The sequence below is a fragment of the Chiroxiphia lanceolata genome, chromosome Z (genome assembly GCF_009829145.1).
Source record: "Chiroxiphia lanceolata isolate bChiLan1 chromosome Z, bChiLan1.pri, whole genome shotgun sequence".
In the NCBI taxonomy this organism is placed as follows: Eukaryota; Metazoa; Chordata; class Aves; order Passeriformes; family Pipridae; genus Chiroxiphia; species Chiroxiphia lanceolata.
In genome coordinates this window covers 20,255,614-20,281,102 of record NC_045671.1, presented here as the reverse complement: position 1 = coordinate 20,281,102, position 25,489 = coordinate 20,255,614, and the positions used below count along the sequence as shown (strand labels likewise).

The 25,489-nt window shown below is 42.3% G+C and overlaps 1 long non-coding RNA gene across 1 annotated transcript; it reads left to right on the top strand.

Moving 5' to 3' along the window:
* The first annotated feature begins 1,191 nt into the window (after positions 1 to 1,191).
* On the top strand, positions 1,192 to 20,934 carry LOC116781175. The gene is made up of 3 exons (XR_004354796.1): positions 1,192 to 1,265; positions 17,348 to 17,351; positions 20,924 to 20,934. It is a non-coding gene; the product is annotated as an uncharacterized LOC116781175 (long non-coding RNA).
* The last annotated feature ends 4,555 nt before the right edge of the window (positions 20,935 to 25,489 follow it).

The following is a 25,489-nucleotide window of genomic DNA, read 5'->3' as shown; positions in this document are numbered from 1 at the left end:
ATCGACAAGGGGAGAGAGAGTGATAAAAGGAGAACAAAATTAAATTAAATAATTTGGATGTTTTTTTCAGTGAAGGCAAGAAACGATTGTCTTGTCAAAGGCAACTGCCTATTAGTAATTAGTAGATTTAAAACAAAAAGTGAAAGCTTTTTCTGCTACCACACATTGCTACTCAGGTAGTACCGCCAACATTTGAGCTTGGCAAAATGTTTTTATTGCAGGCACCTCATTCTTAGTAATATTTGATTAATTTCAAAAAATGGCCTGGCTCTCTTTTCTTCCTGATTTTATATTAGATTCAGTTTTAGATTGGACAGTATCAAAAGCTGTATTTACTCTTTATGTGAAAACTAAATAAGTTATTTTTAATTGGAAATGTCACTCAAAGAGCTTAAACAGCACTAATTTGAATATCTAAATCTGGTCTGCATTAAACTATACCAGATGAAGAAATGCCAGAGAGAATATCCTGTTCAGAGAGATGGAACAAAATGCACACCAAACACACACGTTAAGATTCAGCATAAGGAGAAATTTCATATTAATGAAGAAAGCAGACCCCAAACGCCAGAGCTGAGCTGCTAGGACTTATATTAAATAGTGCAAATTCTATTGCCCTTGGAAAGCTTAGAGGCACATCTGGTATCATCTTTTAGTTGCCTGATGGGCACGAAGTTCAGGAACACACTTTCCAGAAGGCGACTGTCTTCAGACACTTGAATGTATGGTGCAGTCCATATAACTTTGCATTCAGATGAACTGAGATTTTGAGGTTTGCTGCATCCATTTTTTTCTGACCATTGTAGCTTGTAACTATATAATAGAAAAAAGAGACAAAAACCTCCCAGTCACTGTATTTTTGTTGTGCTTGATTAATTTAGCATTTAGAAATACCTCAAAACTTACAAAGGATGTCCCTTAGCTTGGCTGATAGGAACTAAGACTTCATGCAAATATTGATAGGGTTGTGTGGTATGTGTACACAGTCTAGTCACCATTCCATACTTAGAACAACATTTTAAAAGTTACACAAAGATTGTAAGAGTTCATCAGTAATCTGGTGTTTATTTCATTCTGAAAATAAAAAGGCCGATGCCTAATAATGTAAGTATTGTCAATAAAGAATTGGATGGATCTGAAACGCATTGCATTGAGGGGAAAAATTTCCTCTCACTTCAGTAGGTTTTAGATTAGACTTGTAAACCCCTATGCACTGAGACGAGAATATAGGCTTGACTGTAAAAAGAGAAGCATTAATTTCTACTGTAAAAATAGTGCTGAACTGAAATTTTGCTAGTATCGGTGGTATTGATCCACAAACGTTGCTTAGGTCACTCTGCTCAAGAGAGAGTTGAGTGCTTCCATATAACATCAGGCAGGAGAATTCAGCAATGCAGCTGCAAACTGCAGCACGTGTGATGTGTGTACATGCAGGAACAACTCTGCTCTTGACCTAGCTGTTCTTTCAGTACCATGTGCTGAAAACGGTCAAGTGATGCCTTATTTTAGAAACAGGTACATTAACCACACTACCATTGTTGAAAACTGTGTGCATGTTACCACTAAGTCTGTTATAAGACAGAGACTCAATAAGACACAGTACCAATAAGTTGTTGCTAAATCCACACTGCTATTATATTGTCTGTGGTATACACGTGAAATATTATTTCTATTAGCATTTCAGGGGCTTGAATAGGTATGTAAAGACGGAATTAAGGGTATTGTGAAGTTAGGATCTTTTGAATCATCTTCATTTCAGATTAACAAGCAGAATCTTTGGCATGTTGAGGTTTAAATTTGATTTGAAAAATCACATTCTGTGGTGTAATCACAATTGCATTACTGCTATTTTGCTGATAGGTTTATTAGCTGTAGGGAATCCCAGTATGCTCAGTCACAGAATCACTAAGAAACTCTTCCACTTCCGGCAACATGCTGTGCAAGAGATATTGAACTAGTGAAGTACATACATTTTGCATGTTGAGCTTGTCCAATGCAAAGTAGCATTGCTGACCAGAGACCACTCTGCAGTGTGGTCAGCACTGCAGGAGGTCAGTTCCTGTTGTCAGTTCCTGCAGGAGGACAGTCTGGAAGGAAATGGAACAAATGCTTAAGGATCATCTCGTTCCAACCCCCCTACCATAGGCAGGGACACCTTTCACAAAACCAGGTTGCTCAAGGCCCCATCCAGCCTGGCTTGGAACACTTCCAGGGATGGGGCATCCACATCATCTCTGTGCAACCTGTTCGAGTGCTTCACTATCACAGTAAAGTATTTTTCCTAATATCTAATATAAACCTACCCTCTTTCAATTTGAAGTCATTCCCCCTTGTCCTGTCACTAAACGCCCTTGTGAAAAGTCCCTCTCCAGTTCTCTTGCAGGCCCCTTTAGGTGCTGGAAGGTGTTATAAGGTCTCCTCAGAGCCTTCTCTTCTCCAGGCTGAACAATCCCAGCTCTCTCAGCTTTTCCTCAGAGGAGAGGTGCTCCAGCCCTCTGATCATCTCTGTGACCCTCCTCTGCACTTGTTCCAACAAATCTATGTCCTTCATAAGAAGGGGCCCCAGAGCTGGACACAGTACTCCAGCTGAGGTCTCATGAGACCTCAGGGGCAGAGTCCCCTTCCTTGACCTGCTGTCCAAGCTTTTTTTAAGGCAATCCAGGATGCAGTTAGCCTTTTGGGCACACATCATCAGACCTTGTTGAATTTCTTGTCCACCAACAGCCCCAAGTCATTCTCTTCAGGGCTGTTCTTAATTCATTCTCCACCCGCCCTGTACCTGTGCTTGGAATTGCCCCAACCCAGGTGTAGAACCTTGCTCTTGGCCTTGTTCAGCTTCATGAGGTTCCCACAAGTTCATCTCTCAAGCTTTTCAAAGTCCCCTCTGGATTGCATCCCCTTCCTCCTGAGTGTCAAATGCACCACACAGCTTGGTGTTGGCAGCAAACATGCCATAAGCAAAAGTTCAAGTGAATTTCCCCTCTGGGGAATTCTGTGCAGAAACAATACCTTTCTTTTCAGGACTTGTGTTACAGACATACTGTATTTCTAATTCATACTCTTCTCAGCCTTGAAGAAGCAGTGTTGCAAGCAGAGGATTAAGTCACCTACAGTGCCTTAACATATAGTGTCTTAGCCACTGTTAATACAGTTGTTAGCTGAATTTCATCCTGCCAGACTGTTAACACACCACTAATGAGTGAGGGATGGGGACCTGGACCCCTGCCACAACAGGTACAGGAGAGAACTGGCTTCTGCTGAATAAGCAAGAAGCCAGTGTGGTTTTTAACACTGGGGCTGTCAAAAGGAGACCTTTATCTGAGCATCACTTCACAGTCAAGCCTTCTGAGGTTGTAAAAGTCTGCTTCCTGTTCTTTCATGAGCCCTGCTCAGAGGGCACAGTGCATATGTGGTCCCACAACTCTTATTTTCATATTCACATGAAGAGAATTATATTTTGAAGTAAAATTAACAGAGATTATTTTACATATTCTTTACTGTGTGTTAGATACAAGTTTGTCTGGTTCCTGCTATCTTAAAAAAAAAAAAAAAGTAAGAAAAAAGAAAAAAGTACAGCCTTCAGAGGGGAAAAAAAAAAAAAAAAGAAAAAAAGATAGCTAGTAGAAATTATCTCCAAACACCCTATGACAAGAGAGAGAGCTTTGCACCTATTCCAACAGCATCCACTGGTGTTGCTGTCCCACATTGACTACTAGGATCATTCTTTTTACCCATGAAGGATTTTTTCTGAAACAAATATTATTAAAAGTATGTTAAGCAAGATGTGCTAGCAGTGTAAATAACTACTATGACTGTTAGTGCTTAAGAAGTAATCTGTGTCTCTATTTAAAGTATCGAGTGAGGGTTTTCCTTTCAAAGCAAAGAATGTGTGTTGAGATAAATAAAGAGTTTTCTGCAGTTTGTAGCCAGAGCAACACAGGAACACATGCTAATAGCCTAACCAGGTACAGAAAGAACATTACTGTCTAGATTATAACACCAGATTCTGGAAATCAAATTGGGACATTTCTTAGGGGATTAAAAAAAAAAAAAAAAAGGTCTGATTTTGCTGCTGAGTCCCAAGTTAAAAACTGCAATTTTTAACTCAGGGCCATATACTGCTATAATGTGCTTCTCCAGCAGAAGCTGGTGCTGCATTCTGTGATTGCAATTCAGAAGGCTCAGTTTTTCTGCATGGTACTGCAGTTATTTTTGCACATGTTCAGCAACTTCAGTGGAGCATGAGTAGGCTGAGCATGTTGATCACATGTCACTCATTTGGGCAAGTAAAGAACAATAAATCAAATAGTTCCTCAAAGTGTGAGATTTCTAGGACACCTGCAAATTCATGGTGGAAAAAATGCCATCAGCTTTTCTTCCAGTTATTCTTCCACAGCTCTGGACCCTGAATATCCCCACAAAAGCGGAATAGCAATTAATATCCATCAGATATTTCTGCTGTAAAAACCATTCATGTTGGAAAGGTCTACTTTTGGCCTTAAATCATGCCCAAAGTTTATCTTCCACTTCAGTTAACAAGACAAATGTGATGTGGGGAGTTGACCTAGGCTGGACACCAAGTGTGCATCCAGCAACTCTATCACTGCCCGTCCCAGTCATTAGTGACACTCAATTTGCCAGGAAAAAACCCAAACCACTTCAAAATCCTCTTCACCCATTACCCCACCAAGTATTATGGGGTTGTAGCCCAATGTAAAGAAGCATTTGATGTTCTGGTATTGAATGCTAGCCTTTCCAACTGCTTTGTAGTTTATGCTCCATTTTTATAAAAGCATGATCTCTGCTAACGGCAAAATGTTACAAGAAATCTGAAGCTACACAGAGCTCTGTCATAATTTTTATACTGCTGTGTTTCAAACAAGACTAGAAATAATTTAAGATCTTCACAATAGTGAAACTGTTCTTTTAACTAGTATAATTTTGATCTTGAATTAAGCAGGCTGGCTTTAGTTTTCAAAGCTTAAAATAGTTATCTACCTTTTACAGATTAGTGTCTGTGTTTTAAGGTGATACACATGCTCTGTAAACTGCAAGGCAGCTCTGTTATGTGGAGTGCAGTGGTTATGGAGGATGTTAAAGACTATGAAGTAATGGACTAAAGGCTGCAATGCCCAAGAGGATGCAAAACCCCAACAAGTGCATAACTGGCACCATCCATATGTAAACAACAGGATGTGAGTATAGGGCAAAAGCTTGTAGATATTACTGATATTACTCAAGGAAGATGTGAACACTGACTTTTACTGCACAAAGGAGTAAATATGAAAGAGAGATATGCTGGATGTTAGGACCAGGGTTTTATTTAACAGATGCGCAACAGCACATTAACAACTGTACATGGCACTTAGTGTCATGGTCTAGCTGACAAGGTGGTGATCAGTCAAAGGTTGGAGTTGATGACCTTGGAGATCTTTTCCAACCTGAGTGATTCTGTTATTCTGTGAACTAACTCCTCTTTTTAATGTACAGTCAATTAGACTGTATATGAACCCAATGGATCATACACATATGCATCGGAAAACCAAACATTTTGTCAGACTCATGGTACTGAAACTACTGCAGTGACAGTTATCACACTATGACTTGACATAGTCTGGTTCCTTGGATACTGCCCTCCAGCTGAGAACTGTGGAACAGCCATCATTGATTTGCTGTCTGCTTCAGCTGAGGCTTCCAGTCTGGTTTGTAGACAAAGGAGAATAGAACTGCAGAAATAATGTCCACAGTGAGAAGAAAGGTAGACATTGCCAGAAGGGGCAGCTTCCTGGGGACTGCCACCAAAGGAACCGTTGGAAAGGACCGTGATGCTGGAGTAGAGTTGCACCTTCTTAGCCTGTAGAGGTGCAGCAGGGTGAACTGTTATATCACCCCTCTCAGCCTCTCTACTCTTACTCTACCCTTCTACTCTTACGGAAACAAAAAAACAGGAGTGACAAAATGGCAAGTTCTAAACCAGGGAGCAGAAAGACTACAGAATGTGCTGGCACGTGAAACAGCTCCTAACCGGAGCTGAAAATGGTAGCTAAGTTTGATGTGTACTTGACTTGTGACAATTTCAGAGCCATGTAACACTTGCTGTAATTCTAAAATAGTGCAATTATTGTTCTTTATGTCTCACTGAAATTTGCACAGTCTGGCTTTGACGAACAGGCATTTTTTTAAAATTAAAAAAAAGAAAAGCACTTCATAAGGAAATTCTTGACTTGCTGTGTGCAACGAGCAGTTTGTAATCCCTTCTATTAGCTTCTCTGTTCTCTCCCAGGTGGAGAATGTGCTTGTATCATGAATCCAGGCCAGCTCTGGTATGGCACCATAGTATATGGTAAATCATCACCACTGAATTGTGCCTGCTTGGCTAGCAAAGAGTCAAGCCCTATTTGGTTAGCGAGTGGTGTGATAAGTCAACCAATAACTTGTTCAATCCTACCTTTCATGGATTTGTCTGTAAATGCTTGATTTTTACTTTTAAAATGTTTATGCCCCACTTGCAGTGTCCTTGCTTTAAAGTAACATCTTGGAAGACTCTGAGGTGAACTGCACCGACTGATGTGCACTGGAGCCAAGGATTTTGCCACATGAGCAAGAGGAGCTTTCTTAACTGGCAAGACCTCAAAAGCAGAGAGATGTGTGCCAGCCCCCTCTGCCCCAAGAGGGAAGCAGTGGAGCCCTGAATCAGAGGCAGCTCTGACTCAGCTTTGGCAGCACTAGGAGTGATAGCAGCCTCCCCACACATAAAAATGCCACCCCCAGGGAGCATGAGCAACCAGGAGCATGGCACTGCAGTGTGTGCAGCACTTCACAAGGAAGGGTGCTCAGGGTGGGTGCTGAGGCCCTGCTGAGGCCCTGGCCCAACCAAACACTTGGTTCTGCTGGGGGTCATCATGCATGGTTTCCAGTCAATCAAAAGTTGCATGCTGTTTGTGTACCAAAAAGGATGTGGTGATCCATATGGAGCTCCCACAGAAACATGAAGCTGTCCAGGTCTCAGGCTGCAAGGAGTGCCAGAGCCTGGCACTGCTCTCAGAAGGCAGCAGAGAAAACATCTTTGTGAGATGTGATCATGCGGGCTATCTGTTCAGCCTGGTAATAGAGCTGAAGGAGGAAGGAGAAAGCCTGAGAAGTACTGGGGACTCGGAGGAGAAGATTGAATGGTAGATGCGTATCTACTACCCCTTAGACAAACACACCTGCCATCCACAGCACAAGAAGCAAACAAACCCCTGTCCTCTCACCACCAGGCAGAAGGAGGGGACATTAGACGTGGAGGGGAACTAAAACAGTTTCCTGCTTGGGGTGGCAGGCAAGTCCTTTCCTGACCTACCGCACCTCTCTCTTAAGCAATAGGTATGAGGTTCTGTAACTCAAGGACCAGGGAAATGAGAATGTAGATGAAGGTTCATCCAGGATGGAGGGGTTACCTAGGGCAGGGTATCATAACCACTTCAGTCAAAAAAAAAAAAGGGTAGTTGTCATTGGTAACTTGCTTCTGAGAGGAGCAGAAGTCTTGATATGCTGACCGAATCCAACCGATAGGGAAGTATGTTGTCTCCTTGGGGCCACATCACCATAAAGCTTCCAGCCTGGTGCAGCCCACTGATTATTACCTGCTGCTGATTATCCAGGTGGGCAGCGATGAAGTCCCAACAGCAAGTCTACAGACAGTAGAATCATAGAACCATAAAATCATATAATGGTTTGAGTTGAAAAGGACCTTAAAGATCATCTCTTTCCAACCCCTCTCTCATGGAATGCCATTCATTCAATCAGTGGCCCCATCCAATATGGCCTTGAACACTTCCAAGGATAGAGCATCCACAACTTCTGAGAAATGCATCAGCAACAACAGGAGAGCAACGGAGAATCTCTATCCTTTGTGGGATGTGGGGAAAACAGTGACAAAGGATGAGAAAAAGATTGAGGTACATAATGCCTTCTTTACCTCTGTCTTTAATAACAAGACCAGTTGTCCTCAAGGTACACTGCCCCTTGAAATTGGAAGACAGAGACAGGGAGCAAAACAAAGGCCCGTAATCCAGGAGGGAACGTCAACGACCTGCTTTGCCACTAGGGTCTGCACAAGTCCATGGGGCTGGATGGGATCCACCCAGGAGTACTGAGGGAGTTAGTGAAAGAGTTTAACCAAAACACTTTCAATCATTTACCAACAGTTCTGGTCAACTAGGGAGGTCCAAGCTGATGAGGAGTTGGCAAATGTGACCCTCATCTACAAGGAGGGTTGGAAGGAACATCTGAGAGCATCAAGCCTGTCAGCCTGACCTCACTGCTGGGGAAGGTCATGGAGCAGCTTATACTGAGTGCCATCACATGGCGTGTGCAGGGCAACTAGGGGACTGGGCCCAGCCAGCATGGGTTTGTGAAAGGCAGGTTCTACTTGATTGATATGTTCTCCTTCTATGACAGAATGACCTACTTAGTAGATTAGGGAAAGGTTGTGGATGTTGTCTGCCTGGACTTCAGTAAAGCTTTTGACACTGTGTTCCATAGTTCCTTGGGGAAACTAGCTGCTCTTGCCTTGGACAAGTGTACTGTTCATTGGGTAAAAAATTGGCTGGATGGACGGGCCAGAGAGTGGTGGTAGATGGAATTACATACAGATGATGGCTTATTACCAGTGGTGTTCTGCAGGAATCAGTATAGGGCCAGTCCTGTTTAATATGTTCAGCAGTGATTTGAACTAGGGAATTGAGTGCACCCTCAGTCAGTTTGCAGGTGACATCAAGTTGGGTGGGAGTGTTGATTAGCTGGAGGGCAAGAAGGCTCTGTAGAGGGATCTGGACAGACTGGATAGATGGGCTGAGGCCAGTGGTATGAGGTTTAATAAGGTGAAGTACCAGGTCCTGCACTTGGGTCACAACAACCCCAGGCAGCGCTACTGGCTGGGGGCAGAGTGGCTGGAAAGCTACATGTGGAAAAGGACTTGGGGCTGTTGTTTGGACATGACCAGCAGTGTGCCCAGGTAGCCAAGGAGGCCACCGGCATCCTGGCTTGGATCAGAAATAGTGTGGCCAGCAGGACCAGGACACTGACCATCTTTCTCTACTTGGCACTGGCCACACCATGAATTCTGGGTTCGGTTTTGGGCCCTTCAAGACAAGGAAGAACATTGAGGTGCTGGAGCAAGCCTGGAAAAGGGCAACAGAGCTGGTAAAAGGTCTGGAGCACAAGTCCTGTGAGGAGTGGTGAGGGAGCTGTGGGTGTTTAGTCTGGAGAAAAGGATGCTCGAAAGGGATATTGTCACTCTCTGCAACTATCTGAAAAGATGTTGTAGACAGGTGGTGGTTGGTCTCCTCTCTCAGATAAAAAGTGACACGATGAGAGGAAATGGCCTCAAGATGTACCAGGGGAGGTTTAGATTGAATATTAGGGAAAAAACTTTATAGAAAGCATTGTAAAGCATTGGAAAAGGCTGCCCAGGGGAGTGGTGGAATCACCATCCCTGAAAGTGTTCAAAAAGAGTTTGGATGTGGCACTAGGGGAAATGGTTTAGTGGTGAACATGATGGTGGTGCTGGGCTGATGTTTGAACTTAAAGGTCTTTTCCAACCTTAATGACTCTATAATTCCACGACTTTATCTACAACCAGTAGATATAACACCTACAAGTAAGCAAACTAGCAGCCACAGTAAGTATCAGATTTTCTCTCACATTTCTCCTGCAACCTGTAGTGACAGCTCTGATTTCTGTTTCTGCAAGTGTCTAATTCAGTGACTGCAGCAGAGAAGCACTTTCACTTTCTCCTACTTTAGTCTACAGTCAAAGTATGCATATGTGGGAGTACATTATGCAAGTATGGCTTCACAAGAAGGACTGACAAATTCTTAAAACAGTTTCCTTTGATTGCACTCCTTGAATGACCCTGGTGCAACTGATGAGTATTTGGGCAGTTTTATGCCAGCACATTAGTTCTTGTAACTGAGATTGAGGAAAGAAGAAGAACTTTTTTTTTCTTAAATGTGTGGTGTGGAACTTTCAGGGAAAACAGAAGAAGACAGGGTAATGTTTCTAAGCCACAAAATTCTGAGTTACTTAGTAACTTGAACAAGATGGGTCTATATCTTTCCTTATATATTCTGCTTTGGAATGCAGTGCCATTTCCTCTTGAATCCCAAAGATCTACCAATCTAAAAGCTCCAGCTCCTGAATCACAGAATCACACAATGTTTGAGACTGTAAGGGACTTTTGTAGGTCATCTTGCCGAACCTCCCTGACAAGCAGGGCCACCTATAGCTGACTGCCCAGGAAAATGTCCAGGTGGTTTTTGAAGATCTCCAAGGATGGAAACTCCACCAGCTCACTGAGCAACACCTACCAATGCTTTGTCATCCTCAACACAGAAGAGTGTTTCCTGATGTTTCCTGCCTTCCAGCCCAGTGAAACCCTCCCACAGTGTCTGGTGTTGCAATAGCTGAGCTGCTGTTTTCAAGAAGTGTCAGGGAAAGGTTTAGAGGGCTGTGATTAGAGGAGGAGAGGGGCTGTTTGGGTGCAAAGGAGGGTCCAGCAAGGCTAGGGCTGTCAGCATGGCCTCTATCCATGGGACCTTGCGTGGCAGGTCTTCAGGACAGGTAGACCAGCAGATGCTTGCCAGACTTAGACAGCTTTGCCCTGGCTGGGAGGGGAGGAGACTGAAAAGCCTTCCGTGCAGTAACCTGTGCTTTGTTCTTGAAAAAAATGCCATGTAAAAGCTTCTGCATCCTTATTCAAATTCTGTAAAATCAAGCAACATCTCACCACCAGGAGGTCGTAGCAGCTGTCAGGTTCCTCTGCTGGGTTGGCTGTGCTCTACTCTGTGATCTGCTGGGTAGAGGTGTTGGGATGCCCTGGAGCTGCTTGGCACCTCCCCGACTCCCCCTTCTCCCACCATTGGGCTCACTGCAGGTGCAAGAGCCTTGAGCTCAGTTGTAGCACTGCTGCAAGGATATGCTACCCACCTGCTCCCTGGCCACAGTCTTTTTCTGGCAGCAGGTTGAGTTGACCGTGGCTTCCGCGTAGTTATTATCTGCCCTCATGGTGTGCAGGATGTGGCTGAAAGGCTGCCTGCGGACTGGTCACACAGGTGTTATGGCAGCTCACTGCCAGATGCAGAAGAAGCAGAAGGTGTGGAGACATCCATCAACATGGGCTGCATTTCTGATGTCACTCAGGCAGAGACATGGAGCACGGGTAACATGGCACTTCTTCCCAATGCCCTGTCCACTGGCTGGCTGTCACAGCAGAGGTGCTCAGCTCTTGATTCTCCTCAACACCATGTCCTGCCAAGAGAGATGTTCAGAACTTTCTTAGCTTTAGGAACAGAAAAAGCAAAGAAAGACCGAGAAAGAGGTGGGAAAGTGGAAGCAAAAGCCCCACAAAGGGTTTCTTTATGGGCTGAAAAGTGGCAGCTGAAGAAGCCCCGTGGGACAACCAGCCCCCAGGACTGCTTGCCCCACCTGCCTGTCTCCCCCAGCTGCCCCCAGGGACACTGCTTACAGTCTAAGATCCCCCACCCTCTCTGCTCCTCCCCCAACAACCATCACAATTTGAGCAAGCAGAGCGTACCTGACAGAGGCATGCAGGGAAGGCAGAGGAACAGGCTGGGAGTCTTCACTGGTGCCTACAGACACAGCACAGCTGCCATGTGGGACCCGCAGCACTGTCACGAGCCAAGGCTTGGCACAGAGCTAGCACTCCAGGCAGAGGCCCAGTCCTGACGAACTACCAGGATCGCCAGGTTCTTGCCTGTATAGCTGCTTTCCAGTTAGTGAGTCCCCAACACATACTGGTGATTGTTCTTCCCCAGGGGCAGGACTTTGTAATTCCCTTGTTGAACTTGGTGATGTTTCTTTCACTCTATTTCTCCAGACTGTCAATGTCCCTCTGGCCAGCAGCCTTACCTCTATCGTACTGGCCACTCCTCTCAGCTGTGTGTCGACAAACTTGTTGAAGGTACACTCTGCCTTATCATCCAATTCATTAATAAAGGTGTTGAAGAATATTGGACCCAGTATTGAGCCCCAGAGTACACTACCAGTTATTGGCTTACAATGCTGAATCCATCTGCCCAGGTTTTCTTTTGTAAACCCTTCGAAAAATTATTTTAAGCTACTGCAGTAAAATTAGCACAATATAATGGGAACTTTGCATGTAATCGCATCTCAGTGGGATGTTTGAGCTTCACCATGACATTCTGGTGAGGCAAGATCCCCAAGATTTTGTGGAGGTCTGATGCCCACATAGTTACTGCTTAGCAACTAAAAGCTTCTTCAGGAGAAAGCAAATCCTTTGCAGCCTGGGAGCTGGTTGCTGTGACTTCTATACAGAGAGCTGAAACTGTAAAGTGAGTGGCTCTCAGCCCATTCATCTCCAAGAAGATACCAATGGCTTTGTACCTCACCCTACGATCTGTGTTGCTATCTGAACCAAGCACAACTCAGAGCCAAGCACTGCCTTACAGACTTCTTTAGTGCTCTGAGGACATGAAGAACCCTCACTTCTTTCCTCCAGAAGATTTTGGCTTATAGGCCTGCAACAGAAGTCTCTCTCTCAGAACCCAGACTTCTGAAAGTCTGTCTGAAGTTTATTAATTTTCTCAGCCCAGGTAGCATTAGCCCACCTTTGAGAAACACTGGCCATGCACCTAGCGGAGAGCTGGGGCCAGCTGAGGCTCAGAACTTGCTTTTCATTGCGAGGATCTGCCCCTTCACCTGTAAAATTACCACAGGAGACCTGTTCCATAAGGTGCAGTGTCTACTGATCTTCCAGAGCTCTGGAATTGGCTTTGAAAAGGGACAGATGAAGGAAAGAAGAAACTGCTGAGGCCAACCAGGACCAGCAGTTATTTTCCAGTGAGTAATGGGAACATCCAGAGATGCCTGATGCAGTCCTGTCTCACATATTCCATTCAGAATATGCTGCAGCTGCAGGACCACTGGCAGAGAAATGCTTGTCCTGGCTTGTTAACACTGAATGAAGCTGGATTCCCGTTGATACTCTGAACCTTTTCTGCAGGATAAAGAACATGTGCTCTTTCCTTCTTCCTGCATCCTTCCCAGCCATGAAAACAACATGCTGTATGCAAAGAGAAGACAAAAGGGAAAAAATGTGCTTCTCAGCTGTGTTTCAAATGTTCTCTGTATTGAAAGCCAACTGTAAATTTTGATAACATCCTAGCTAACTTATGTCATGCTTCTCAGTTTTTCTGTCATTTTCCTTGTCCTTTAATAAGTTCATTCTGATATGGATTTACATTGCTGTGCCTCTTTTTTGGGTCATTTTTGTAAATATTAAGAGGTTGTCATGGAACTCCCTATAAATATTAAAACAGTCTTAACGGGCATCTTACATGGTTTCTGTGGCAACATTTTGGAGCTATTTGTAGGACCACAGTCTTGAAGGCTGCTGTGCGGAATTCACCATCATTTTGCTCAGCAAAGTTCTCTTTTCCAATCAAATTTTAAATTCTATACACTCTCTGAAAAGCAACCTGGTACATGATATTTCTTGTGACTCCAGACCTTTTCCTTGTGCTGAAGGTAGATGTTCCATGCTATGTTATAAGCTGTGATGTTTCTCACAAGTCACACGCAGAAAGATCTATTTCTTTCCATTTTGCAGATAATCATTTACATCATTGTGTCTCTGTGCAATATTTTCTGTGCATAAATTCAATTTGTAATATCTTTTCTCACAACTTATATTTTACACATCTCTGAAAAGAAACTTCGTTTTCTGGATGTTCCCCAACTGCTATGGTCTTTTTGTAGGATGTTTTTTTTTTCCTGACATCCACAGAATAATAAAAGAAATAGAGACCATCTAGGACTGAATCAAAAAAAGTCTTTTCCTTAAGTCTTATTTTTGTTTATATACTCCCATAAAATATATACGTATTGTCCAATAGCACAATGCTGTTCAAGCTTATGATCCAGGGAAACCTACAGATCCATTCCTGAACTACTGCCACCACCCATCACTGTCACCACCCTATGCATGTGTAACTATATATTCTTACCTAAGGGGTTTTTTCTTGTTCTTCAGGTAGGATGGGAGTATTCTGGGCTCTGCTTCTGTCTTCCAACACCCTTGCCCCACTGTGACTGTCCTCAGGCTCTATTGTAGGTTCCTGTAACAGCATACAAATCACTGAAGTTACTCTGGAATAGCCTCCACTGGCGTTCACTTCCTGCTCCTCACAGTAATCATTCTTTCATCTGGATATTTTGGAAATGAGAAACATGTATTTTCCAATTAAAAAAATTATAAACAATATTATTTTTTCAAGAATCAGTTTAGTTTCTGGTCACCTACTTTCCATAAGGGGGCAACATGTGGCAAGAAGAATTCAGCTGCTTAGGAGGTTTTGTCAGTACTCAAGATTGGATGTATCTTTGCCATTGGATTGTCTCTGCTTCTCTATGTCTGAGAAGGAATTTAAAGGGTCTCAACCCTACGGTGTTAACTGTTTTCAAAAAGTGTTATGTCTGGTGGCTGTCAAGAAGCTCATTTTATTTTCCACACATATGACCCTCATTTGCAACAGTTGTGCTGTATTTCTCTTTTGCTTAGAGACAGAAAAAATATTTTTAAGAAAAAAGAGAATTTTTTTCCTTTTGGTATGTTGTAGCGAGAACTAGTACAAATACATTGTTCAGCTGAAGCTATACAATTTTGGAAAAAGAATTTTGTCAGAAAAGAGTGAGATTATGGGAGGAATATCCTCTCAGTGGTATTAAAAGGGAAATCTAGATCAGTTCACTGGCCGTTCATCCACCTTTATGCTTTTCTAGCAGTGCTCTACATAGAACTGGGACAGCAAAAGATGATTTTCCAGTCTGTATGTGACTTTGCTATTCTTGGACCAGCCTGACCCTTCACATAAAATAAAAAAAGCCAGGAGCTATCAATACCCAACAGCTGGGATTAGACAAAAAATTATACTCCAGCCATATCCTATTTCCTTTGCCTATGCCACAGTCTGAGAGTGGCACTGCCAATAGCACTCTTCTGCATGCAGCACCAAGGGAGTCTGCCTGTGCTAGGCATGGCTGGCCATTTTTTGTGATGCAAAAGTGGTAATGTGGTCCTGTGTGTGTCACAGTGATGTGCACTTGCATAATTACTTTACAATTAGTTTCTCTGACAGATGACAGCAGTGATCATTACCTGTCCTGAAAAGCATGTAGTATGTGATATGTAAGAAGAAACACTGTGGGACAGTTCCAGAAGGAAAAATATGCAGAGGAGACCTTGGTACTCTCACTCTCTTTTCTGAGGACAGTAATTGTGAACTGGGGGCCGGGACTTGCATCTGTAAAGTGAGTCTGGCTGCCGTCATCTGAAAGTCCACTCTGAGTAAATTGTACTATTTAAATATTTGGGTGACCTCGCAATTACTCTGCCATTGCTCAGGGCTGGAGATCTTGGTGTGAAGCATGGCACATCTTCCTGAGGCTTGGGATGGGCCATCTGACAAATCTACTCTTTTGTCGTCCAATGCTGCAGGTACATAAAAAGATATTTTAGTCTTTATGATACTGTCCTTTCCCTTCTGCATAGCCTAAGCCTGCTTTTCTTTCTACCCCTCTTCCTTTCCAGGCGTTGGTAGCCACCACCCTTGCAGCTCTGATTTATTTGACTTTTCTCTTATGGCACTTGTCATTAAATGGCTCAGAAAATCCAGACCAGGGTCTGTGTTGACAGAAGTTGAGCCATTTTAACAAGATGATGGATTCATATTTGTACGACCTGGTCTGAACATTTATCCCCAGTAAAACCTTATGCAGGTAGTTGCTTCTTCTTAGTTGTCTTCTCCTGTGACTACGCACACGTCCATGCCTCCCACCAGGACTGGAGATGGTGGGCCTCAGGAGACCTCTGTGTGGGGCTTTGCAAACCACTTCCATCTCACTGCCTCTGCTATGGCCACAGTAAGTCAAAGCTGCCTGAGTACCAAAGGACTCAGGTCCGAAGGTGTATCCTTAAACATTGAGTGTATTCAGTCTCCCTAACTGGCTGCATAATTCCGCTCTTCAACATACTCTCTGACTTTTAATATCAAATGTCTTTAAAATTAGAACAAACAAGAATACTAAGAAAACAGAAGAGGGAGAGAAAGTGATTTAAAATTCTAAATCTGAAAACATTTTTCTCTTATGAATTGATATGCAGAACAGATGGTCCTCTAAAAAAAAAAAAAAAAGAAAAAAGTAAGTTCAGGCAGAAGAAAGGAGCCTAGAATGAGTCTGTATTCTGCTCCCACTGATGCAGTACCATGATCAACTGAAAGGCTAATGCAATAGATCGGTCTGTAGAATGGAAATATCCATCACCTAGGGGTTCTGTCTGTAGAGAAAAGAGTTCCGGTATTTATTTGGGGTTTGTGGGGGGTTTTTTGGGGGGGGTGGGGGTGGTTTTTTTGTTGTTGTTTGTTTGTTTGTTTGTTTTTTGTTGTGCTTTTTTTAATTTTTTTTGTTTGGGTTTTTTGTTGGTTTGTTTTTGTTGTGTTTTTTTTTTTTTTTTTTTAATTCATAGTTGCTTCTTATAATTTTTTTCTCAGTAACAAGTGTAAAACTAAGTCACATTATCTAATGCTGAAACACACCGCCATTTGGAAGCCTTATCTGGTCTTCTTAGGATGCATTTTCATGACTAATTTATTTGTAAGAGAGCTAGACAATCTCTCTACAGTGATGTTTGAAATGAGGTTGTTCCTTGAGTGGAGTTGTGAAGAAAAGGCAAAAAGTAAGACCTCTTATTTTCTTGATCCTATTTCCAGCCCTCACGACATTTGCTTAGCAGATCAGTGTGTGTCTGTCTGAATTGTTCTTCTCCAGAGACAGCTCTGAAAAGCTCAGTTGTTACTAACTACAATGCAAAACACACTGAAATGCATTTACCTTTAAGAAATTTTTTGTATGCTTCAAAAAACCTAATATTTGTCTTTCCTGACATCTAATGATACAGAAGTGCTAACTGAAGGACCAGCTAAACTTCTCTTGAAGTTGGCGTTTACACGCCTTGGTGGGGACCACAAAAAATTCAAAGAATCTTGTCTTCTTTTCCTTCTGTATTCTCAGCTCTCTTAAACGGCTTTCTATTCACCTGGGAATCATTCTGAAGATGGAAGCCATGCAAGTGTTTCTCCTGTGGTACATTTTTGTTTGAAATAATTGGGTTATTAGCAATTTATGCTGGCTTGGTCTCCTGTCATTCTTCTGTGGCATGCATGTGATACTGTATTTATAGAGACACTTTCTTCTAAAACCAACATTTAAAGTCCATTTCAGATTGAACTGATGGCAAACCCTAATGTTTGCCAGGTGCCAAAAGGAGAGTATTTTGAAGTAAATAAAGATTTCAACCCTTCATTTCACAAATCAAAGGAGGTTTCCTTGAATCAAATGCTTTCTGTACCATCTTTGTTATTATGTTTTGTACCCTTCCTTCAATTTGTTTTGTTTGGCAGAACTGTAATTACAGGCCAGACATGGACAAGTGTTCTTCTGAGGCAAAGCACAGAGAGTAGAGAACAAGAGTCTTGTTGAATTTTCAAGAAGCACTTTTCATGGATCAGCATCCTGTTCTCTAAGCCTTAAAAACCCAGGGAAATGAAAAGGTTCTGCTTTTTTTAATTGCTTCTGTTCCCTTTTAAAATTACTATAATCAGTAATTTTAAAGGAACAAAACAGAACAAGTTCATTCCAGTCACATTGCAACCAAGGGAAAGACCTCACTGGAGGGGCATTAGCCAAATTCAGACTGCAGTCATTACAGAAATAGTTACTGAGAAACTCTTCTTCTCCTCTACACAATCAATCCTCTTATATCACCTTTATGCCATTGTAAGAGTCTGATTTTACTGGATTAGCTCCTGATTTATTCCCCTTGTCAACAGTAGACAGTATATTCCCTCGTGTATCTGCTGTTGTGGGAACAGCAGACCCTACAATAAAACTAAACAATGGAAAAGAATTAGTAAGCATCCTATTAACTACAGTGTTTCCCCAGAGGGGAAGGTAGAGCAAACTGGCTTTGCTGAAGAACAGCTCCTGCATTTTGTGTGCTTTTCATCCTTTGGCTGCTTCAAGTACCTGTTTGAAAAAGGTTTTTGTGCTGGAAATGAAGTATTCAGAAACCGTACTCATTATCACGAAAAAGTTTCTGTATGCTATAAATGTTCTCACCCTGTATATGTAGTTGTTGCTGTAACTGCTTTGTGATACTTCTGCATGAGGAAAGACCATTTTTGTAATTGGAGCTGAATGAAAATAACACTTGAATGTGAAAAATATTTGCTGGGTTTTAGAAAATTTTGATTTCTGGAAACAGACCACCTGCTGCGTAGGACCCATAAGTCTCCTAGCTAATAATCTTCTCTCCACTTGGACTAATTTTAGCTATTGCTACTTGAAACTTTTAATGGTTTCAGCCACCTACTACCTTAACGCAACTTTTACAGCCCCTCTCTAACGCTCTGCCTGTTCATGTATCTGAGGATTATAAATAGTTTTATTTGGAAAATGGTCATTGGAGATGGAGGTGGAGAGACAGGAATCATCCGAGAGTAAATAGATTGTTAATTCCCTTCTGAGCACTGAGCTGCTGATTCACTCCCAATCAATTCCCACACAGCCTGGGCTGAGTCAGCCCAGAGGGTGTTGAATAGTCAAGAGCAAAGACAATTCAGAGGATAATGGCTCTGCAAAGCCCAAAACAGAAAAGTGATTCAGATGGGGGAACTAAAAGAAACAAAATACATAGTGGAGATGGGGACAAAAAAAAAAGGGGGGGGGGGGAATAAAAATAGACAAGTAATCCCTATGCTACCACCTCTGTGTGGGAAATGATGGTGTTCAGGAAGCTTAGAGAAGAATCAGAGGTAAATGAAACAAAAGGAAGAGGTGAGAAGACATTAAAACCCAAAAATAATATTGGAATGAAATCATCAGGGAGAGCCAAAAAGAAGAGAGATGTAGGCAGAAAATGGACTCGAAGTAGGGACACACTTCCAGGTGTGTCTCAGCCTAGCCACTGACTTCCCATCTGCTTAAGCATGTGCATAAAAGTTTGCATCTGTAAATGTCACCATACACATCCATGGGGAGGAAATAGCTGAAGAGAGGCCCTACAGTTAAGAGCTTTCTATCCTTTAAAGATCAAAGAACATGAGATTGAAAAGTAAGACTCGTGAGAAATGGACACTTCGAAGATATATGAACATATTGGAAAGCACATACACCCAAAATAAAGACAGGCTTCTCTCTTAGACTCTTCTGTTAATTAAGTGAAGAGGGTGAAGTGGGCCTGGATTCTCTGAATCAACCTGTGAAACATTTCCACAGCCTTTCATTGCCCTACCACTTCAAAAATTATCTAAGCCTCCTCAGTCCTCATACTGCAGTTCTCTTAAATCTCAAGGCCAGTGCTGCAGCCTACTTAGGCTCAGGACAGAGACTTGACACACTGGAGAGTGTCTTGTCTCATATCTTGTGCAGGAACCTTCCTTCCCTGCACTTTGTTCATACGAGAGGCCATGGTCCTATGCATCCCACAGCAATGAGCTCCCTGCTTGCATTCAGCACTGCTGAATGTATGTTCTGCCATAGTAATATAGGCTCTGAATTCCTTCCTCTTAAAGCTCCTTATTTTAAAATAGTTTGTACACATTTAGCCTGAGCTAGTTTAAGGAGACCATAGGGGAAAGCTTGTCAACATCAAGAGAGAAGGAGGTTGTGGGAAACGACTGAGCTGTAGACAATTTAGGCCTTGAATTTGAGCAGTTACAGCTACGAGGTTATAAAGGAATGTAAACATTGAAGATGAGAAAGCAGAAAAGGAAGAATAACAGGTGTTGTTCTGAGAGTTGCCAGCACGTGAAGGAATGCTGACCACCTATCAGAAAAGGAGCTTAGGCGCATGAACAAGAACACTGAACCAATGAGATATGGTATATTTGTGCATGAACAGAAGAAAAAGACTATAAAACTAAGACTTCTGTAAATAAAGTACTGCCTGTCAACTGACTGAGTGTGTGTTTTTTCGGCCACTGCATTTGTTAGCAAGAGAATATATTGCCCTGCATCTAGCAGACTTAAAGCACAGTAATGGTCAGTGGTATTGATCCCAAAGCTTGAGCACTCAAAGGCATTGATCCCAAAGCACTCAAAGGCATGTCCCTGGATACAGCAGCGCTGCTCTGTACAGAGCTATAGGGATGATGCAAGGCACACTTGACTGAGAAGCCTAAGTAAGAAGTGTGTTTGCCCAGTGATATGTGCGGGGAGAGTGGAGAGAGAGCAGCACCTGAGATAATGATTCATCTTTCAGCTGGGCCAACTTGTCCTCTACAGGTTCCTCCAATTCCTTTCATGAGTCAGAGAGCACTTGTATGCCCAGCCGTATCAACTCAGATAGATAATTAAAGATAGAAAGAGATGAGCCCAGGTCTACATTCCCAACTCAGGCACTAAGATAGATGTTCAAGTGGAACTGTGTAAGTTCCTCCAAAAGCATATTGATTACTTATATGTGAAAACAAGTCTCAAGTAATTGTGATGTGAATGTTTGCATGATAATTAAACCCTTCTGATTCTTCTAGAGAGTTGAGGTAGACTGAGCATTGCATCTAAGCCTGCTGTGTACTGCTCTGACATCCAAAGACTTTTCAGAACTGATGAAAAATAAAATTAACAGTTCTGGTATATTGTTTATAATGCCACAGCCTTCTGCCAAAGAAAGAGAATTGCATGATTGCGGGTTATGTGGTAACCTCTTGAATTTGTTTAGAGGAGGTTGTCTTGCTTTAGTTTTGTTGCATATTCACATAGGGAAGGCAAATTCTAGAAAGCACTCTTCGTACTGAGTAAATACCATTGAGTTTTGACATGCTCCCTGGCTCCTGGCAAGTCTGAAGAGCAACTTCCAGAGTCTCAGAACAGCTCTTGAGAAAGTCATAACTCGTGACATATAGGTAGTTATTATATCTCCGGGATACTGAAGTAGGCCTCCAGAGAGGATATTCTGACTGCTGACTGGGAAAAATTATCGTGAGGTGGCTACAGTCACAGAGAAATTATTATGATTCTATGACCCCATGGCAATGTGTTTTAGCCTTGTAATGCTTCTTATCAGATGTTGGTTTAATAAGCATCTTACTGATTTATTTTTATTATTGTCAAAAAAGAAACTGATTCGAGCCCATGGAAGAGAAAAAATTGTCAGAAAAAAAATACATGTACTTGTTACCTATGATAACTCTGGTGTGGTAACAAGAAGGGAAAGAAGCAGGTTTTCCTCTGTTACCAATATAGGCAGTTGTCCTAGTTAGAGCAGCTGGGACCAGTTCATCACTGTATGGGTGTAACCCAAAACTGTGTATTCTATAGCCTTCCATGCCATTTCCCAGAAACTGGTATCAGTAGACCATTTACACCATCTGCCCAGAGCAGGCCTGACTCCTCAGGCTATAAACTGGGTGTTAAGAGGCCTGTGAGATAAGAGGATGCTCCTGTCCTCATACCCATTATGGAACTCCCCGCCCTGAGGGAGGTACTGGGCATTCCTAGCTGAACTGGAGAACATATAATCTTGGGGTCTTGGGACTTTTTTAACCACTCATGGGATCCAGAGGAAGACTGCAGACCACCACTCTCAACCAGACTGCGGAACACCGCTCTCGACTGGACTGCAACCACCACTTTTCAACCAGACTGCAACCACCACTCTCGACCAGACTGCAACAGCACTCTCACCAACAGGTTTTCCCCTCTCCTTTTACTTTGGACTCAGGGGGCCCAATGAACACCACTCTGTTCATGTCCCAGGGTGCTGGGTTATACATTCAAGTTTTGTGGGTTAAAACCAATTGTTTGTCTGTATAATCGTACTTATTTTATTATTTTATTAAATTGTTATTCTGATTTATAATCTCTCTTTTGAGATGAGTTCATTTGCCCTGCTGGTTTACCTTTAAACCAGCACAGCAGTGGGCACTGCACCTCATCTTGTGTACACCTGAGATTCTACACCATGCTGCTTAGTGCAGGGAGCTAGTAGCAGCCAGAAAGAACCATGACTCTGGTGAGGAGACCCATGTGACTACAGCTTAAGTACTCATATCATGGGACAGCTGAAAAACAAAAGAGAATTTGACAAGAATTTTTGATTTTCGTTGTCCTGCAAAACCAGAGGGTACTGCTGATAGATGAATAAAAACCAAATCAGTGTGGCTGAGATGAGATGTGTTTCCACTGAAACATTGACAGTGGTATTTTTGGAGAGCAAACATTGGCACAAAGCGAGGAAACTGCATCGTTTGCCAAACACCAGATGACCATCCACCACTCCTGTGTGGTGCAGGCTCCCAAGAACTGCACCAATACCCAAGGCTCCAATACCATCTCCCACCACTTTGGGTTTGGACAGACATTTCTGGGGTGCAAGATGACAGAGAGGCACGTGCTACTGTGAAGCTCATCCTCCAGTGGGTTACTAATAGACAGACCCAAGTCATGAGGGGCAGTGAGTGCATTAAGTGCACTTATCTCATTTCAACAGAATTGGAAATCATAGTGGAAGGGGTATAGAAAAGTCAGAAGCATGGCAAGGGGCCAGACTCGGAGGATCTGAGGGCACAGGCATCTCTATGCTTCAACCATTTAGTCTCTATTGGGAGCAGCATTTTGCTTGAGTGCCTTCAAGGGTTTCACAGCCCAGTGGAGAACTAACACGTGATGGACTCAGTGGTCCTCTGCATCACATTTTATTAGTTAAGTGGATAAAATGCTGTCCACAGATTTAAGGGGACAGGGAAACTTTTTTTCTCCTGCCTCTGCTGAAAATGAATGAGACAATAAAGAGTGTCTTTAGCAGTAGCAAGAGGAAATTACTTTTGATTTTAGTCATCCTATTTTCACTTCTTGGTAAGAACATCAGTTAGGTCATGAACTCTCCAGCAGATACAGTAATGGATTGAAATTCTCCCACCCAAAAATATCAAAGTGAGGCAATAGAGCCAACACAGACATGGTAAAGTGAAAGTCCTCTCTGTTGCTGTTAACTGTGTGGTGATCTGTCAAAGATTGAATTTGATGATCTTAGGGGTCTTTTCCAACCTAGAAGATCCTGTGAGTCCATGGAAAAAGAGATGTACCTTTTTTTTCATCTCTAATAGATCCTACCTTTCACTGACATAAGTATGTTTAAAATTAGTTATTTGGTTCAAAAGTGTTATTCTGCTCACATGAGGATTTCTGTCAAATTCTGCACTTTTAAAGCAGTGAATTTACTGTACTTCATCAATATGGTACCATTTAGTAGGCCACTGATTGGTACAATAAGGGATAGCCCCAAGAAATGGCAGCGCTATTAAGGTAGGCAATAAAACTCTCTGATATAACAAATGTTAACTATCTTTAAATGTGTGCTATTGCATTTAGGGTGAAACTTGCCAGAATGAATCACTTTAGAAAGAAGGTGAAATCTTTAGGCTCTTTTTTTGGAAAAAAAAAATACAAGTAACATTTGCCTACTTCAGTCATTCTTTACAAATAAAAGACATATGCAAGGTGGTACTGCTGTTCCCCCTTCAGGGGGATGAGTAAGGGCAGGCTGTGGTAGTGTTGAGGAACAGAAACCCTGTGGGCAGACATGCTGCCTGTGTCAGGACTAACCAGGCTGCAGATCCTGCTAGGGGCTGGAGGCCTGAAACTTCAGCGAGAAATATTTACTGCTATCTCCAAAATCAGATAGAGTTCTTCATACCTTACCATGCTACAGGCTTAAGGCATTCCTTGCTCAGCTCATTTTTATGCATGGATGGCTCAGAGCCATCTGAGTGATGCAAGCAGATGCGAGTCCTGGACACATCTCTTCTCCCACCCATTGCATGGTATATTACCTAACACCCTGCTCCAGGGCCCGTTGCAGTTTTCTTTTCTGCTTTCCCCACAAGGCTGTTCTGGATTATTCTGCCATTAGCCAACAACATCTGGGAGGTCAGGAACAGAAATGGAAGCTCCTGAAAAGCTACAACAGTAGGAGACATGTCAGCTTGAATTGTTCCTTGCTTCAGAGGGTCTTTGGTATTATTATAGCTCTTACACTATAAACATGACACGCATTTTACAATTTACACGCTTCAACACATGCCTAACTTCAGAGGGCTGTTCCCATAATTAGAGTTAAATCTGTGTTTAAGTGTGTTTCTTAGTTAGTGACCAAAGGCAAATGCAGAAACATTGATTCATTATATAATAAGAATTAATACCACCTTAACACACTAATAAACTGCTAATTGGTTTCTGCCTGTTTGCACTGATAGGATTTAAGTAAAAAACAGTATACTTGCAAAACAATTTGAGACCCTTATTAAGCAGAAATGAGTGGACTTGCCTTAACCCATTATGTTTGACTGGAAAAATTGTATTTGTTTTTACTGATGGTATAATCAGTTGTGTCCAGGTTAGGTGGAAAGCTTTTTATATCAGCTAAGAGCTTAATGCATTAAGAAAACTTTGAAAGCATGTTTTTTTCAACAGCTCACTGTTCAATGGTATGGTTCTGGTCTGTGACAGATGTGCATCTGCACTCCTACTAGGGTTTCTTTTTGAAAGAAAAAAACCTGATGGAGTAATGATAAATAGATTTTTATGTATGTATGTATATATATATATGTATGTATGTATATATATATATATATATATATATATGTATGTATTCTGCCCAGAAGGCAAAAAAATTTTGTTTGCTGAAAGCATTAATTTTCTATTTCAAATGGAACATCTCAAGAGTTGGGAGAGTGAAGGTACCATGAGTAAGAAGCTTGCACCTTAACATAAAGACAACTGGAGATCTCAGGGTTGAAAGAGAAAAATCCACTCTTCAAGAAAAAAAAAAGGAGAGTGACATAGGAAACCAAGGCACAATCAAGTTAACAAAGTAATGTACTGAGATAACCTCTTGTCTATTAGCAGTCTTCACGTGGAAGGGACCAAGTCCAAATCTGTTGTCCACAAGTGTCTGGCTTGGGATATGTTTTAACTCTGTTCTGTGGGATGAAGTACCTTATGAAGAGAGTGTGTCTTATGACCTAAGGTAATGCACTTTCTGAACCCTTTCTAAAAACTAATGTTGTGTAATAAGATTGCGTTCTTGAACCAACCCTATTCACAATCTTTTTCAGCATGATGCTCCAAAGGGCCACGGCAGACTTTGATGATCAGGACGGTATCTACATTCGATACCGTACTGATGGAAGCCTATTCAACCTAAGGTGACTGAAGGCCCACACCAAGACCTTAAACCATCTTGTCCCGGAGCTGCTTTATGCTGACACCACCACTCTTGTTGCCCTCACAGAAGCAGCTCTGCAGCACTAAACATCCTGCTTTGCTGAGGCTGCTGACTTTTTGGGCTGGAAGTCAGCTTGAAGAAGATAGAAGTTTTCTATCAGCCTGTACCTCAGGAAGTCTT